The 14,432-nt window shown below is 40.9% G+C and overlaps 1 protein-coding gene across 5 annotated transcripts in view; it reads left to right on the plus strand.

The window, feature by feature from the left end:
- Positions 1-530: 530 nt before the first annotated feature.
- RAP1A (RAP1A, member of RAS oncogene family) overlaps positions 531-14,432 on the plus strand; it is a 119,332-nt gene continuing 105,430 nt past the window's right edge. Inside the window, exons 1-2 of one of the 5 annotated variants that reach the window (XM_070745608.1) lie at positions 1,027-1,216; positions 14,207-14,310. The gene's annotated coding sequence lies outside the window, so the exon portion shown is untranslated. Of the gene's footprint in view, positions 1,217-14,206; positions 14,311-14,432 lie in introns of all 5 variants that reach the window. The other 4 variants (XM_070745607.1, XM_070745610.1, XM_070745609.1 and 1 more) reach the window with 4 other exon arrangements.

Genomic DNA, 14,432 nt, shown 5'->3' on the forward strand with positions numbered 1-14,432 from the left:
CCGGCTCAAGGTTGACTCAGCCTTCTATCCTTCCGAGCAGCGTAAAATGAGGAGCCAGATTGTTGGGGGCAATATGCTGATTCTGTAAACCGCTTAGAGAGGGCTGTAAAAAGCACTATGAAGCGGTACATAAGCCTAAATGCTATTGCTATCACCAAAATCACGGGATAGGAAAAGATGTTTTCTTATTCTGTAGTTGACAATACTCGAAAGTGACAGGTCTGCTGTTTAAATTTTAAATACAACATTAGTATTATTAAATGTTTTTCTTTCTTGGTTGGGCCTCTTAACATACAGGTGGTTAAATAAAATATTAACTCACCACTTACTTACAAGAGGTATCTTTCACTCTGGCAGTCGCCATTGCGCTGCCCAGAGAGAGGGGGCGCTAGAGCGCAGCCCCGAAAACTGCGCGTGACCACTTTCGGCTAACCTCTAACTGCAGGTAAGAGTCCGTAAACAAGAGCCGGCTTGCAAATTGGCCGGACGGCCACCAGAGGGAAGCAAAGAGACAAAGACGATAGTCAACTTTTTTTTTTTTTTTTTTTTAGCGCTCCTCTCTAGCGCGCGTTTGGGTTATTTTAGCCCAGAACTGACAGCAGCAGGAGATAGGAACAGCTGGCTGCTTCTCCACACACACACACCCATAAAGGGGAACGAGGAAATGTCGCATGTGCTGCTGCTTCTGCGGGTGGGGAGGATCGTTCCAGCGCGACTTCCAATCCGCGAGTGGATCCGGGCCCCTCTCTGGCGGAGAGGCGGCTTAAAACTGCAGCTTGACCCCGCTCCTCCCTAGCAAGAGCTGCCGGTCGGACGTCATCTGTGCAAACAGTGAGCAGCAGGAAGAAAAGAAGGAAAAAAATAAAAGAGCGTAGCGAAACCAAGGCGCAGCTCGGCACAACCTCACTGCTGCTCCGCCGGGCCGCCCCGGACTTTGCCGCGCAGCTTCCTCCGCCTCCCATGCGGCCCGTCGCTCTCGCTCCTCCTTCGCCGGCTCCAGAGCCCCGCCTCGATCCCAGGGAGGAAGGAGGGGAGGGCGGAGCGCATGAGCTGCCGCCGCCGCCGCCGCCGCACACTGGAGCCACCGAGCCTGGAGCGAAGGAAAAAAAAAAGAGAGAGCGAGAGCAGGCAAGGCAGGTAGCGAGAAGCCGGAGGAAGGGAAGCAGCGAAGCAGCGGGCGGCTGGGCTCGCCCTGGCAGGCAGCGGCGGCAACGGGGTGAGCGGGTCGGCAGGAGACGGGGAAGTTGGGGGAGGGGGGCAGGGAAGGGTGGCGGGGTTTTGCTCGGGCTTTCTCCTCCTCGGTGCGGGGCCCGGCCGCCCGCCCTCTCGCGAGCCAGGCCGAGGGGCCCTGCAGCTTTTTCCTCTTTGGCGCGGAGCCCGAGAAGGGGGAAAGAAGCGGGCGCGGGCAGTGTGTACTGTGGTGGTTGGGGTGTCTCCCTCCGGAGAAAGGACGAGGGACTCTCTTCCTCCCTCCCTACCGAAGCGAGGCGGCGGCCAAATTACTGCACCCCGGCAGCAGAAAGGCGGGCGGGCGGGGGAGGGGGGGATCCTGAGGGAGAAGCTCTTGACAGCCAGGCTGGAGCCGGGCCAGAGAGTGAGCTGCCCCCGGAGTGCACGTAACGTGTGCGTGGTTTGCGGTGTGTGTGGGGTGGTGGTGGTTTTGAGGGGTGGGGGAGTTCCTGGACGGCGGGGAGTCGTGGGTGATTAAACGGGGTTAAAAGTGGCGAAGTTCTCCGACGTTTCTTCCGAGGAAGGGGGGAAAAAGTGGGGTAGGAGTGCCGGATTTGGGGGGGGGGAGGAGGAGGGGAAGGTTATTTTGATCTATTTGACAGCATAGATATCTTTTCTCTCCATTAAGTTTGAAAAGGTCGCTGCCTCTCTTCTTTCTCTCTTGCTTGTAGTGCTGCTCCTTCGGGACAGGATGGAGATTTCTGCCTTTTTTTCCCCCCTGGGGTGCCCGGAGATGGTGCTGCTGCCCACAGAGCTAAAAAAAAAAAAAGGGTCTCTGTGCATGATTGAAGGGTGGGCCTTCCCTCTTAGAACAAGGATGACCAAAGTTGGCAACTTTAAGACTTGTGGACTTTAACTCCCAGAATCCCTCAGCCAGCTTTGGAACTTGCCCCTAGAATCTGAGGGATTCTGGGAGTTGGCTCAGGACTGGGACTTCAACTCCCAGAATCCCTCAGCCAGCCTTGGGACTTCAACTCCCATAATCTGAGGGATAGTGGGAGTTGGCTGAGGCCTGGGACCTCAGCTCCTGGAATCCCTCAGCCAGCTTTGGGACTTCAAGTCCCAGAATCTGAGGGATTCTGAGAGTTGGTGGAGAACTGGGACTTCAATTCTGGGACTTCAACTCCCAGTATCCCTCAGCCAGCTTTGCTGGATGAGGGATTCTGGGAGTTGAAGTCCACAAATCTTAAAAGTTGCCAAGGTTGGAGACCCCTGTTCTGGAAGGAGTATTGCTGTGATGTGATTTTTCTCTGTGGGACAGAGAAACCCAAGGACTAAAGGAGCTGCTCCCTTTTTGGTGTTCGCACTATGGGTGCTAAGGATTTTCAGGCTACTTTTTGGAACAGTACAGCATGGCTGACATTGGCATTGGACTTTGGAACATAAAGCTATGAATAACAGCAGAACTTTAATTCTAATTAGTTGTATTGTAATCTTCTTTTTAGCTAAATATGTTCTGCTTTTATTTGTTATCTCCAGCAGCCACTGGTGACAACTGGCTTTGATGTGCTGGTGGATCCAAACGTATTATTTTGAAGTCATTGGCATGCTGGGTTTTTAATGCCAAATACTTGAATTACTGCCAGAAAGACTCCACTTCCTTTCATCCCCTACCCTTGAATTTCTGCTTCTGGTTGGTTCCATTAATGAGGAAGTAAAATACAAAAGTTCCCCCCACGTCTCCCATGTAACATGTAAGGAAAAGAAACTGGACTCTTGACTTCTCTGTTTTGAACTTTTGTGGTTGGAGGAAGATTGCTGACACTTTGCTGCCATCCTGTTTCAGTTTTAGCACAGCTTTAGGTCTTTTGCAATAGCAGTTCTTCCCTAAGGATCCCCATTTGGGTCAAAAGACATTCCTTAACTTCAGTTGCTTTTGTCTGCCTTAGATGAATAGCTCTCCTTGAAAGAACCAATAACTTCCTGCCAGCTGTAAACTTTGTAGCAAGCTGCCTTTTGAATATTGCAGTGGTTGAAAGCAGTACTAAACTGAATTCTGTGTAATCCAGATATTTTTTTTCTACCTTTATCATAGCTGCCATCCAGTATGAGGTTGGTTGGTGCAAGGGCTTATTCTCTGAACTGAGTTGTCCATAGAATTAATTATAAATTATTCAGGTTATAGTAATTTCTGGCTTTGGGAAATCTGAGTAGCTGCTAGTGAATGGTCATTTTTCTCATATAAAACGTATTTGATGCAATATTACCTGGCTGGTTCAGCCATGACTCTATGGTAAGATAAAAGGTCCGTAACCTTGAATTCCAAGTGCATATTACACCCATTTGATGGGTTTGTGCAGCCTCTTGATTTACTCTCCCTAAAGCAAGGAAATTAAAAAAAAAAGCAGTTCATAAAAGCAAAGATGCCTTAGGTTTCCTGAAAGCTAGTTATTTTACCAAATAAGTTAGGTATGCATGAGAGTGTTTTTAAAAAATAATAAGAAATTCAGAAATGTATATTTAGCACTTTTAAGTTATTATTGTTTAATACCTTCAAGTCTATATTAACTGCTAGGAACTGCCTGGAAAGTCCCTGCAGTTTTCTTGGCAAGATTTGAAAGCTGTTTTGCTATTGCCTTCTTCTCAGGGCTAAGAAAATAAAACTGGCCCAAAGTGACCCAGCTGGCTTTGAGCCAAAGGCTGGTCTAAATCTCACAGTTTCACAGTTACTAGTTTGGTGCCCTAACTACTAATAGAAACTAGAATTATTACTGATTTTTCAAGCTGATATTTGAATATATTCAATTTGGAACATTCTTTTTTGGGGCGATTGGGAGCAACTGGGTTTAAAATGTCAAAAAATGAACTTAGCTGATCATTAATAGAGTTTCCTAGCTATAGGATTTCCTATTTTGAAATAGCAACAACTTGTCCAAAAAGGGAAATGCAGTATACTATTTGCAGTGTGTCACAAGACAGGAGGACAGTCACATTGTCTACACTTCATGCCAGTCTTATATTTTAATGTGTGGGAAGTATAATTCTTCTCCATGTACATCATTTCCTTCCTGAGTAGCACCCCATGTCAATCCATCATGTGTGTACTTAAAAAATCCTTGAGATGGGAAAATCTTGTTTGTGTAGATTTTAAAGTTTAATTATCTAGATAAACACAGATTTGTAGGTTATGTGCCAATCCAGTGGTATCTCTACTTACGAACTTAATCCGTTCCGTGACCAGGTTCTTAAATATAAATGTTTGTAAGAAGAAGCAATTTTTCCCATAGGAATCAATGTAAAATCAAATAATGTGTGCGATTGGGGAAACCACAGGGAGGGTGCAGGCCCTGTTTCCTCCCAGGAGATTCCTAGAGAGGCCCCATGGAGGCTTCTCTCTGCCTTTTCTGGTTACAGTTTCGGAGGCTTGTGTTTGTAAGTGGAACACCCGGTTCTTATCTAGAAAAGTTTGTAAGTAGAGGTGTTCTTATGTAGTAGTACCACTGTATTAGTTATTTGTAGAAAGACTGCAAATAGTTCCAAAATCTGGATGGTTAAAATCAAAACAAAACTGTCAATTAAAACTAAATATTATAAATAAAGTAAAATTTATATATGGATTTTAAAAAACTTAAAATGAATAATTGTTTATAAACCTAATTATATATTTACAACACTTTCAGATTTCAAAACATAACAATTTTCTGTCAAGAATTGGAAGTTTTCATGGCACTTAAGTATTTGTAATTGTGTTTAACGGCAGCAGTTTGAAAGTCAGAATTCTATACACAATGTTTTCGTTTTAATTATTCCATGTTACTTAATGAAACAGTTTAAAATAGCATGGGTGGGAAATGTATTTTCAGCTTCCTTAGCCTTTTAGTTAACCCAAACCTACTGAAATATTACTTTTCAAATCAGTGAACTATTTTGATATGGTGAACCCAGAGATGGGTTCCTTCTGTAGAATTGGTAGCAAACTGCTGGTGATTCACAGGGTTGGTTCTGTTGGTCCCGGTCCATGGATGCAGCCATCTTTTTGGGGGGGAATTTTTTTGAGGGTTGAATTTTATTTTGCTGATTTTTTTTCCTGTGCATGCGTAGAAGCTGAGTTTCTGGCACTGCACATGTGCCACCATCTTGTTTTAGGCTTTTTATTTTATTTTATTTCTTTTAAAAAATTTGGCACTATGCATGCGCGTGCAAAGTGCACGTGTGGCAACGTGGCATGCCCACATGGGAGGAAATGAACTGGCAACGTTACAAACCACCCCTGGTTGAATTCTGATACGTATGTACCAAAAAACATTCCAGCAAGATGTTCAGCAGTACAAATTTCACTGAAATAAAGTAGTGTAAAAACAGTTACAATACTTGTATAAACCAGTTTGAAAGCCACTTTGGTCTAGTGATTAAAGCACCAGACTAGAAAGCTGGAGGCTGTGTGTTCTAGTCCATCCTTATCCATGAAAGCCAGGTGGATGACCTTGGTCCAGACACTTTCTCTCAGCCGATCTCACCCTCACAGGGTTGTTGTGAGGAAAAGCAAATCAGAAAGGTTGTATTGGGTATGTTTGCTGCTTGAGTTCTTTATAAAAACAAATAAAGGCGTGATATAAATAAGAAAAAAAACTTCGAGTAAATACTTGCGTTAGTTTATGGTGCTATGAGATACTTGGTGTTTCTGCCACAAAATTTGAATTGAGATCTTTCTTTTGGAATATTAAATTAAAATAGTTTGACATTACCAGTCATCGTATTCTATTGCCATGGATTTTCCCCAAAGTAATAAATGTTCGTGTATGATTTGGAAATTACTAATATTAATGCTTTATTATTTTGTTTTTGGACTAGTTGATTATTCTGCTGCAGATTTGAAAAGTGTTTTCTTTACAGTTGGTGAAAAAATGTATTTATGTCAGTAGAACATATGTAGTTTTTAAGGTGGAGCTGAATTAAAACAGGAAGTCCTGTGTTCAACTAATTCTGTAAACAGATCTATTTTCATACATGTTATTTTCTCCAAAGCTCAACACTTCAACAGAACAGTAGTTGCTGTTTCAGAAAGTCATAATGTTGATCCCTGCTATTTAGTATAGGTTATAATTTAGGAACAAAACAAAACAATTATATAGTATTCAATAAATATGTAACTGACAAAGGTTCCCTTACCCAGATAGATTGGAGAACCTTGATCAGAATAGTTAAGGAAATACTATTTCTGGATGGTAGTAAAAGTGGAAAAGTTAATTGCAGTTACTTGAGTTTGAATAAGTGTTCCTTGAAGCATTGCACTGGCAATATTTTTTAGAGTTGAAGATAAAAGTAAATTTTCACATTACAACTTAACAGCATAAATGAATGTCTATGTTCTGATGGGATCCTATTTGTATAGATTTTGTCAATTTTTTTTGCTTTGTAGAAGGCAGCTATTAAAGTACTATTTTTGTAGAAAAGTTGGTATTAATTCTTAGTTCTGTTAATATGATTGCAACGTAATAATACTCTAAATATTTTTACTAGAATGAATTTCTTTGAGTTAAAGGGTATCTGCTAATACACACAATCATGTACACACAGTTTTTAATTTGCATTTCAATACAGATATTGGAGTGGCTAGTTTATTTATACATGTTGTGTTTATAGTTTTGTATGCTTTGTATAAAGAGTGTAAGAACTGTAGCCATGCACTGAAAAAGTTTATGCTCTGATATGCCAAATGTTACAAATTTCATGCCTCACCCACACCCAGAAAGGTATTGCTGGCATAAAGTAGGACTGAACGTGGCAGCTATAGTATCTGAACAACAATAACAAAACTTTTTTTCTTTGAATATTTAGAAATGTGCATTTATACATCATTATATATTTCTAATTTCAGAGTTTTGTACTGAAGAGGCTCTTACAATCTTGGAACTAAAATTTATGACTGTACTTCCTAGTTCTATCAGTGTCTTATTGCAGGAAAACATTAAAATTAAATATACTACAATACTTCATAAGTACAAGCATTATGATTTCAGGAAGTTTTGAGACAAAGAATAATTGTTTACTGATAAGCCATCTTTGCTTTAAAGAATCTAATGACTTGTACCTCCAACAGATATTTCTTTGATTTTGATAAGAACTAACTAAAACATAGACCCTTAGAATTTCAAGGTGATAAATGTTTCAATATCTATGGAGTGGTGGTATTCTGTGGATGTTTTACTTTCTCCATGATTGATGACTGATTTATGCCCCCAACAAACTGGGTCCTCATTCATGTAGTTTTGAAAGATGAGAAGTCAGAAAATAGAAAGGCTTACAATTATAAATACTTGGTTACTCAAAGTTAAAATTGCATACATTGAAACGAAGACTGAAGAAATAAGCACACATTTTATATAAAGATCTGAAGTTGATTTAAGAATCAGAATCAGTTGTAAATCCTATTTGAAAAACAAATAGATTTGAGTCCATCTGGAATTTAACTAGGAAGTGGATAGAGTTCTCTGCTTAATGAATTCTGCCACTTCTGGGCTGGATTTGGAAGGTAATTAATACATATCTGAGTAAGGCAGAAGTGAGGAAACCATTCACTCTTGAGGAAACCATTTTTTAATCAGCTGTATTGGACAACATTTACTCTGTCTGAAGAGCTCCTTTTTAGGGAAGATTTTTGAATCTCTTCTAGTCATGATTCAGGCTTGGGTGTGGGAGAGAACTAGTGTTAGTTTCTCTGGTGAATGATTTATGCAAGGACCTGGATGGAGAGAATGCTCCCCTCTGGTTGCATTAGACTTCTGAGTAGCGTTTAAAATGATTAATGATAGTATTTTTTATCTTTAACCCCTGCAGTCCTGTTGAAAATGGGAAGCACCTTAACAGAGTGATTCTGCATCTTCCTAGATCAGGTCATTCCAGTTGCTATACATGGGAGAGGATGTTTTGAGCCCTTGATTATATCAGTGAAAGTATCACAAGTATCTCCATCTATTTTAATATATACCAGAAACTGAAACTCTTTGAATAAATACATTTCAATCAGATTTCAATTTGCACACCCCTGAATTAAATAATTCCCGTATTTGTTTCTATTGCCTCTTTCTCAGATGAATAAGCAGTTCCGCCACAGTTACCTCTCATTCTATTATTGTGATGGTTTGTTCATTTCAGTAGCACAGACTTGATCTGTTCTGGATACCTTGTAGGTTGCACATTACTAAAGAAAGCAATGAATTATACCACCCAAATATCTACGGGTATGCTTTTGGAATCTTAAATGGCTAAATAGCTTCAGCGCTCTCCCCCACCCCCACCTCTCTCTGTCTCTCAGTCACTCACTCACACATACACACAGTATTTCCAGGGAGGGGGGGAATTGTATTTTGTTTTTCAAATGTAGTTTTTAAAATAACCCTGGTGGTGTAATGGTTAGAATGCAGTATTGCAGGTTAACTTTGCCCACAATCTGATGTTCGATTGTGATGGGGCTTGAGGTTAATTCAGCTTTCCATCCTTCCACGGTTGGTAAAATGAGAACCCAGATTGTTGGGGGGCAATAGGTTAATGTTGTAATATGGTCAGGCACTGTATAAAGCGCTACGGAGTGATATGTAAGTCTAAGTACTCAAATATGCTATTACTATTACTATTGCCATATTCATACAACAATTTCAAGACATGTCTTTGATAGGAAATGATAAATAATATTGAGGTTTTATCATTCATAAGGTGTGTATATGAGATAGCCACCTTGATTTAATCACTGCAGAAGAAAGAGCTGTTGACCCATTGATTTCTCTTAGAAAATTCATGCAGTATTTTTATCAAATGTTAATGACTAACCTGGCATGAAGATCAGAATTTTGAATAAACTTCACTGTTGATAGCCTCTGTTTTCTGTATTTATGAAAGAATGATTCGTGATATTTATTTGGTATTATACAATGTAATAAAAAGGAAATCAATTATGATTTAATAGGACTGTAATGACGAACGTATGGCATGTGTAGCACAGGTGGCACACGGAGCCATATCTGAGGGCACATGAGGTGTTGCCCTAGGTCAGCTCCAACCTACATGTGTGCACTGGCCAGCTGATTTTCAGCCTTCCAGAGGGTGGGAGAGGCTGTTTTTGCCCTCTCCATGCTTCAGGAAAACTCCAGAGCCTGCAGATGGCAGAAAATGGCCTACCGGAAGTTTGGAAATGAACTTGGGCTATTTTTCTCTTTCCCCAGGCTTCAGGAAAGTCTCCTGAAGCCTGCGGAGGGTGAAAAACTGGCCCAATGGGCCTACAGGAAATCCAGAGTCTTCAGTGAAGTCTGTGCAGGGAGAAGTGCCGGGGGGGGGGGGGGGGTTGTGCATGCATTATGGGTGTGAGAACATACACCCACACTATTGTCCCTGCACTTGTGATCTTTTGGCACCAGAGAAAAATAGGTTCGCCATCAATGTAATAGGATGCAAAATAAAAATTTTGATACTATTCCTTGGAAGTATTTCTTATTCTTTATTGAAAAGCAACACTATTTACATACTCTTTCTATAAATTTTAGTCTATACCTAACTACTTCTCAAATTATACATATTTGCTTTTACAAGAATTCCTGGATTTGATAAATTCCTGTGGATTGCAGACAACTCGAGAACTGAATCTATCCAGTTTCCTTGTTTGGAAACTTGATATATCATTAAAATACACAAAATAAAAAAAAAACCTTTCTCTGAGTGGGTCTTAGCAATTTAGAGTTATAATTGTTCAGTCCAGTTTAAAGTACTAAATTAGCATCTGAAGTGATTTCTTCTGTGAAAGATTGACTAGGTGAGTTTTTTAAAAATAAAATTATATTTGAAAAATACAGTTCAATCTCCGCCCCCCCCATCCTCAGAATTAGATAGAAAATTACCTGTGTTCTTTAAAAAATCTTTTTCAATAGAGTACAATATTCTAAAATGAAGTTCATAACTGTCAGATCAAAGTTGAAGTCTCCTTCAAGTCATATTCATACCTGGTGACTTCCTCGACTTCTTCATATTGTTTTCTTAGGAGTATAGGTAGTCCTTGAATTACAATAATTCATTTAACAACTGTTCAAAGTTAAGGTGGCATTGGAAAAAAAATAAGTTATGATCTGTCCTTACCCTTATGACTGTTACAGCCTCCTTTCTGTCACATGATCAAAATTCTGGAGCTTAGAAACTGACATGTGTTTATAATGGCTTCAGCTTCCCGGGTCATCTGATCGACATTTTTGACATTCTCGGTCAGTTTCCAACAAGCAATATCAATGGGGGAAACTGGTTTTGTTTAACAACCACGTGATTGAATTAACAACTTCATCAGTTTTCAGTGAAAGATCTTAAATCGGGTACTACTCACTTAACAACTAACTTTCTTGGAATGGAAATCCTGGTCCCAATTGTGATTTTAGGTCAATAACTACCTGTAATATGGAAAATGTTAACCAACATATTCTTCCAGGTTTTCTTGATTTTTTTTCTTGATTTTCATTACTATACAGTATATCCAACTATGCTTAGCTTTGCAAAACTAGTTTAAAAAGACTACTGCCTCATTGGGCAGATTAGGAGGACAAGAATGGAGCATTTACGGAAGTTACAATCTATTTTAGTTTTCTTTTGAGGTCACATTCCTAAGAAATGTGAGGTCCCATATCACATGCTAGAAGATGGTGGGCCTATAGATCAAAATGAGTGAAACTGTACATCAGTGATGGCGAACGTTATTTTGCTCAGGTGCCAAAAGGGTGCACGGATGGATGTCCATACCCATAATGCAATGCTCTTCTCCCTGTTCCCCCCGCACACACATGCCGGCAGACCTCACTGAAGCTTCCGGACTTCCGGTAGGCCCATTGGGCCATATTTTCACCCTCCCCAGGCTTCAGAAAAGCCTCCAGAGCCTGTGGATGGCAAAAAAAATCAGACCTACCAGAAGTTCAGAAATAAACTTATGGTAGGACTATTTGGCTGTTATTCACTGTCCCCAGGCTTCAGGAGACTTTCCTGAAGGTTGGGAAGGGTGAAAACGTCCTCTCCCACCCTTTGGAGCTGACCTCCCCTACCCTGGAGCTTACATAGGCCAACACTTGCATGCCCTCAAATATGGCTTCACAACATGCCACTTGTGGCACACATGCCATAGGTTTGCCATCACGGCTATACACTTTCGCAGCTCCCTGTTTTTATTTATTTTTTTGGCACACCTTTACTTTCAGTTTTATACTATTGTATCTCTCTTTTCCACTCTTCTTTCCTTTCAGAGAAATGGGGGAATGGCTTTATTCATTTGTAGTTCCTATTTTAGCCAGTACAAGTAGACCTTGTTATTTATGGATGTTACATTCCAAGGTCAACCACATATGATGTAAATGTGGATATTGAGACCTTGAAGCCTATGAGAATGAGGTGGGGAGTTAGTCTGGGAGTCCTATAAAATGACTGAAATGTCCACATATTTCTCCAAAAATACAAGTAGAAGTAAAAAAAACACACAACCCCTCCTGTATCAAGGTCATAGCACAACTTATGCTTTTCTGGTCTGTTTTATTATGAATAAAGGTTAGGTAAACAAAAGCTAAAGCAATCATAATTCTTTTTGAACATTATAACTGTTTTAATTCTTTTTTAAAAGCTGTAGAATACAGATAGTCCTCGTTTAGCGGCTGTTTTAGTGACTGACTGCAATTATAGTAATGATAAAAATATTAACTTTGTGACCAATTCTCACATATATATGACATTCTCAGATTTGTAAAACTGAAGATAAGATCATAAACACAGTTGTAGTTTTTCACCTAGCTAGCTATCACCTCAGTTGCAGGTCCACATTGTGCTTGGTAAATAAGAAATATCTGTACAGAAGAAATAAGCAATGGAGTTCCTTCTCTGCATTGTTGGAGACAGCTGCTTTCCCTCTAGCATTTACAGTAGGATTTAGTTTTGTAATTTTTCTCATTACAGTGTTTTAATTTAAAGTAGTTGTATTCCTTGACTAGCGCTTTAAAAGTGGGTGAGATTATAAATTTTCTTCTGCGCTAGTAAGGAAATGCTCAAAGTTTCTGAGATTCTGACACCTCTTCTGTCAAGCCCTTTACTTCATAAGTAGGCCTAGCACATCAACAGCGAATTAAAAAAAAAATAAGAGGAAAAAAATACCCTGAAATTCAGCCATGAGAGGAAACGTCCTGTGTTATTAGTCATACAAAGCTTTTAAGATCTTATTTTGGACCCTTTTAAAGAAACCTTATTCTACGGTTTCTAGATCTGGCATGGTATGTACTTTTGAGCAAAATCTAATCAGTATGTAAGCAGTACAGTGATTTTGTTTTCTTTCGAAATCATTTGGCATATAGGTAGGATGGTATAAATATACAGTGGTACTTCTACTTAAGAACGCCTCTACTTAAGAAGTTTTCTAGATAAGAACTGGGTGTTCAATATTTTTTTTGCCTCTTCTTAAGAACCATTTTCTACTTAAGAACCTGAGCCGGGAAAAAATTCTCAGGAAATTTGAGAGCAGCACGAAGGCCCGGCCAGTTTCCTGCCTTTGCCCCCTTAATCCTGGACATCTCGGGCTTTTCTGGGCTGCCAGAGGAGCCTTTTGGTGGCACTTAAGGAGGCTTTGGCAGTCCAGAGCGAACAAAGCATTTTCCTTTCTCTGAGCACTTGGATAGGGAATAAGCCCCTGCCAGTGCTCAGAGAAAAGAAACGTTCCCTTCGCTCTGGGCAGCGACTGTCCTTCTCCTCTTCTTCCTCCTCCTCCTCTCATCCAAATTCCGAGCTTTTATTTCTTTCCTAATGGAACAAATTAAGTTCTTAAGTAGAGGTACCACTGTGGTTTCATTTTTTGCCTTTATTTTTATTGGCACATTAAATGGCATTCCATAAATGTATTTAATTCTTGTAGTGCTGCCTCCTTGCATCATTTCAGCATTTATTTTTTACGTTTTGTTATATTATCTTTAACACAATTGCAGTCCTGGAGATTTTCATGCCAGTAATGTTGACCCACCAGGCTTTTTTGGGAACTCCTGCAATTTAGATGTGTGTATATCCAGAGAAGCGAAGTAGGCAGACTATTCCATATACAGTGATCCCTCGATTATCGCGAGGGTTACGTTCCAAGACCTCTCGCGATAATCGATTTTCCGCAGTATAGTGGTGCGGAAGTAAAAACACCATCTGCGCATGCGTGCCTTTTTTTCCATGGCCGCGCATGCGCAGATGGTGGAGGCAGGGAGCGACGAGAGTGCGGAAGCCGACAGATTGCTTTGAATGCCGGCTGCCCCCAGCACCCGCCCGCCGCCCGCCCGCCGCCCGCCCGCCGCTCGCCCGCCCGGCTGCTCGCCCGTTCACCCGCCCGCCCACCCGCCGTTTGCCACTCGCTTGTTCACCCACCCGCCTGGCCGCCGTTTGCCGCTCGAGAGCAAGAGGGGGAGAGATAGAGAAAGAGAGAGAAGGAAAGAAAGAGATGAGAGAGGGAGGAAGAGAGTGTGAGAGAGGGAGGAAGAGAGTTTGAGAGAGGAAGAAGCAAGATAGAGAAAGAGAGAGAGAAAGAAAGATGAGAAAGGAAGGAAGACAGTGAGAGAGAGGAAGAAAAAGAGAGAGAGAAGAGTGGAAGGAAGAGAGAGAGAAATGATAGAAAAAAGGGGAGAAAAAAAGAGAAATGAGAAAATGATTGAAGCAGAGAATGACAGGAAAGAAAGAGAAAGAGACAGAGAAGTGACTCTTGGTGATGACGTATGACATCATCGGGTGGGAAAAACCGTGGTATAGCAAAAAAACTGTGGAGTATTTTTTAATTAATATTTTTTGAAAAACCGTGGTATAGCGTTTCGCGATAATCGAGATCGCGAAAATCGAGGGATCACTGTAAACAAAAAATATCCCAGTCAGGGGTTGATGTCACAGTCAGTGCCGGTACGGAACCACCATTATATATATTTCTTTTAAGTGGTTTTTCCCCCTGTTTGGATGGGTTCTCTGCAGCTTGAAAAAGAGTCTTCCCACCCATCCCTGGGTTAATACTGAGCACAGCTGATCAGCTCCTGAACTGTGTTTCGGTCTGAATCCTGCTGCTGAGCATGCACAGAAGCAAAATTGCACAAAACATCGCGATTCGAACCAGTGGCGAAAGTAAGTGGAATCCACCCCTGGTCCCAGTTCTCAAAATAATAATTTAGTATATAAAGAAAATGGTATGAATGTAAAGCTATTTTTAAAATCATTCTTCGAAAAAAATAGATTTGTAAACTTTA

Source organism: Erythrolamprus reginae, chromosome 3, assembly GCF_031021105.1.
Source record: "Erythrolamprus reginae isolate rEryReg1 chromosome 3, rEryReg1.hap1, whole genome shotgun sequence".
Classification (NCBI taxonomy): Eukaryota; Metazoa; Chordata; class Lepidosauria; order Squamata; family Dipsadidae; genus Erythrolamprus; species Erythrolamprus reginae.